At 39.9% G+C, this 4,032-nt stretch overlaps 1 pseudogene; it reads right to left on the bottom strand.

Moving 5' to 3' along the window:
• Positions 1 to 2,400, bottom strand: part of LOC137658694 (monocarboxylate transporter 12-like) — a 402,299-nt pseudogene extending 399,899 nt beyond the window's left edge.
• Positions 2,401 to 4,032: the final 1,632 nt, after the last annotated feature.

The following is a 4,032-nucleotide window of genomic DNA, read 5'->3' as shown; positions in this document are numbered from 1 at the left end:
ATTGCTCTTTATAATTGGAATTATACAAATACTTTACAAATAGATGATTGAAAATCACTGCACTGCACTTTTCAAAAAAGTGTTTACAGAAATCGAAAATAAAAAAAGATAATTGGGTTTAAAAAGAATTTCTTTCAGATAAAAATACTTCAATAATCATATTTACTAAACAGAGGAATAAGATACCTAAAATATTTTCTATATATAAATTAGGATCAATACTACGCTTAGACAGTTGCGAGACAGATCAGTCATGGAAGGTGCAGAGATTCAACAGTCAAAAAGACAGAGTTACCGTCTCACGCAAGAAGGAAGAAGCCCTCACTCGCGACAGACAGGTTTTTATGCTTTTAGGTGGAAGACAGTCATATTTCTTGACAGCCAAGACAGATACGTCTGTAGACAGAGAAAGATCGACTTGTTATGAGATATCCAAATACAGTGAGAGAGAGAGAGAGAGGAGAGAGAGAGAGAGAGAGAGAGAGAGAGATGAGGAGAGAGAGAGGAGAGAGAGAGAGAGAGCGTTAATGCTTGTATTCAATTTCCATAGGTGACCTCACGTCCCCGGATTACTTAGGTATTTTTAAGAAATTCACCTAACACCAATCACATAGCGTTGCAATCTTTAACTTTTTTTCTTAAAATAAATCCTTATGTTTTGTGTACAGAACGCAATATCTCTCTCCTCTCTCTTTCTTTCTCTCTCTCTCTCTCACATATATGCGCGCGCACACACACGTTAGTTAATGAATGAACTTAACTGAAAATTTTTAACTACACTTCACAACACAGAAGCCAACTCCCTCCTTCATCTTCCAAACCGCATGCACTTACAAAACATCGGTAAAATGCAATCCATGCCAACATGAATTCCAGTTTATTCACCACTAATCTCCTCCCCGATATACAATGGCAATATACAATGCCCTCCTTATCTTGTAGGCGCTCCTTTTAAAATAAGACAATGCTGCTTATCTCAGTTTTTCCGAGAAACAATACTCCTTGCAGTGGGATGAACGTCAGGTAGGATTTGTGTACTGTCCCCAAGTCCGGATCCAAGGACGTGTCACCACGAAAGGTCAGCCGGTCCGGATTTTATCGTTCCGGTTCCGGTTAAAACCGTCGATATTGGATGATGGGGGGTGAGAAGATGGATGAGAAGGGGGGGTGAGGAGATTGGGGGTAGGATGAGGGTTAAATTGGAGAAAAGGAGATGAAGGACCCAAAATGAGAAAAAAAAAAATTACCATAAAAATGTCTCGAAGTACTATACTGTGAAGGACTCTCTCTCTCTCTCTCTCTCTCTCTCTCTCCTCACTTCTCTCTCTCTCTCTCTCTCTCTCCTCTCTCACGCTGACCTTTCTCTAGTGCCCCTGGTCGGTGACGGAGCTCCCCCTCGCTCTGCGACGTGTGAATCTTAAATACCATCAAAACGTCCCTCTCCAAAAACTTGCATCTTTGACTCTGCCCTCCTAGCAGCATCCATAGCTCATCTAAAACCACTCCATCATCATCCTACTCCTTGATCTCTATTTTCGCATCATTATCTACCTACGCTGTGCAGGTACCATCCAAAGGTGTGAAAAGGATGCTGGGGGTATGTTGGTCGAATTGGGGGAGGGGGAGATGGAAGCACCTGGGGGGGTATGGGTGAGAATGGGTATGTCTGCTATTGCACTGAATCTGAATATTACAGGGGGCCATTTAACCCAATAATTCTTCGATGACATTAACCCTAAATAAAGCATGGGTATGTTTGTGTGAATTAGGGGATGGGGCGAAGGGGGATATGGGGTGAAATTGGGGTATATCAGCTGGAGCATAGGGCTTTGAATTTGAATGTTTTTACCCTTAGTAAAAGATAAATATAGCATAGATTTTTTAACCTCAAGTCGTTGTACACACCATATGAACTTACAAGATGTCCTTCGATGGACTTTCAATCAAAGGACTTTTATAAATCCTTGGACCTTTGGAAATCTGCTCCAGTGATTTGGCAGGTAGACGGACATCGCAACCGACCAGCCTAAATAACGTGGTTCCGCTTGACAACGTTTTTTTTCAGATTTCTTTCGGCATTGTTACTTGCAAAGGCAAGTTCAGTTTCAACATTGTCACTCAAAATATACACAGCAAAACTAAATCAACATATTTCATCATTGAAAAATAAACGGAAAAAAGTTGCCATGGGCTAAATATAAAAAATAAAACTTTTTGAATAATAGGGATCACAAATTCAATATATCACTTGCTTCTAATAATACAAAATCGAACAAACACCTGTTGACCCAAGCGAAGTTCTCGTCTCGGGACACGGAACTTGAGAAACAGAACTGTGTCGAGAGAATAGATCTCCCCTTGACTGCGATCACACTCGCCAATCGTGGCCCGTCATCGGTGGAAGCCACACCGTAACTGAGCCACGGGCCACGGGGAGACTAGCTATACAGAAAGAGAGAAAGAGAGAGAGTACCCCATCTGAGACCAGGCCAGCTAGATGTCTGCCTTCTCCTAAGGGCGACACTAGCCCTAGTGCCCTCATACCAAAGCCCCTATCCCCCCAAATACCCACCGGAGGTCCATGGCTTGGACATCTGTAGTCAAGGTGCGGACACTAACCTCTAGCGGCCAGTGGACCTGCGTACTGCTCGACGCAATCATTCATTGAATGCGTATCGATAACATGAAGAGTTTGGGTCAAATGAAAAATTAATAACATTGATGGTATCGTAATGAAAGGTGTGAAAAATGGAGATAATGGGAGGAAAAGCTGTAACGGGGGGGGGGGGAGGAGTATAAAATTAGGTCATCTCTTACAACTGAATTATTAACCAGGTATGAGTGTTGGTAAATGTATGGATAATTAGGAGAGGGAGTAATCAAAGATTTACATGATTGGATGTAATTAGAAAAAAAAAATGAGCATAATATACAGTGTAAAAACACAATAGTAGCGGAGAGATTACAACACTCGAATCTATATCAAGAGCCTCAATCAACATGAACAATGGTTCATGAACCTTGTAATTAGTCGACTGTAGTGGACCAAAAGGCAAAGGAACTAGATTTGTTTCCACGGAATGAGAGTGACGGTTCATGGATGAAACCCTTGTGCTGAAAACTTAATGGATTTATTAGCAATTGCTAACGACTCATCCGTTATCCGTTTATAAACCCTTTATAAACGCCTCCCCCCCTCCCTCCCCCCTTGCAAACAAACTAGTGGTTCCTGGGATTTCAGATATTTCTCACAATCCATCCTAATGTCTTTTAGATTTCTCTTCCTCTTTCCTAGCACGCACACACGCACACACATTTTATATATATATATATATATATATATATATATATATATATATATATATATATATATATATATATATATATATATATATATATGTATATATATATATACCTTTATGAGCGGAGGATACCTTAATGGGGTAATTGTCATTGTTCAGTAGCTACTTTCCTCTTGGTAAGGATAGAAGAGACTCTCTCTTTACCTATGGTCAGCAGCTCTACTAGAAAGACACTTCAAACTCAACCATTGTTCTCTTGTCTTGGGTAATGCTATAGCCTCTGTACCATGGTCTTCCACTGTCTTGGGTTAGAGTTCTCTTGCTTAAGGGTACACTAGAGCAAGCTATTCCATCTTGCTTCTCTTCCTCTTGTTTTTTTTTTTTTGAAGTTTTCATAGTTTATATATGAAAGAGCTGTTTTAATGTTGTTAATGTCCTTAAAGCATTTTATTTTGATTGCTCATTACTCCTCTTATAGTTCATTTAATTCCTTGTTTCCTCTCCTCATTGGGCTATTTTTCCTTGTTGGAGCCTTGGGCTTATAGCACCCTGCTTTTTCGACTAGGGTTGTAGTTTAGCTAGTAATAATAATATTAATACTAATAATAATAGTAATAATAATAATAATACAAGGGTTTGCATACCGTCCTGATCAGCATAACTGTACTAGTCAGGGCCACCCATACCAATGTGTTTTTTTTTTAAGTTAGCGATCAGACAAAAGTCTCCA

This window comes from Palaemon carinicauda, chromosome 19 (genome assembly GCF_036898095.1).
Source record: "Palaemon carinicauda isolate YSFRI2023 chromosome 19, ASM3689809v2, whole genome shotgun sequence".
Lineage (NCBI taxonomy): Eukaryota > Metazoa > Arthropoda > Malacostraca > Decapoda > Palaemonidae > Palaemon > Palaemon carinicauda.
Note: the sequence above shows the minus strand (reverse complement) of the source record. Positions and strands in the feature narration are given on the sequence as shown.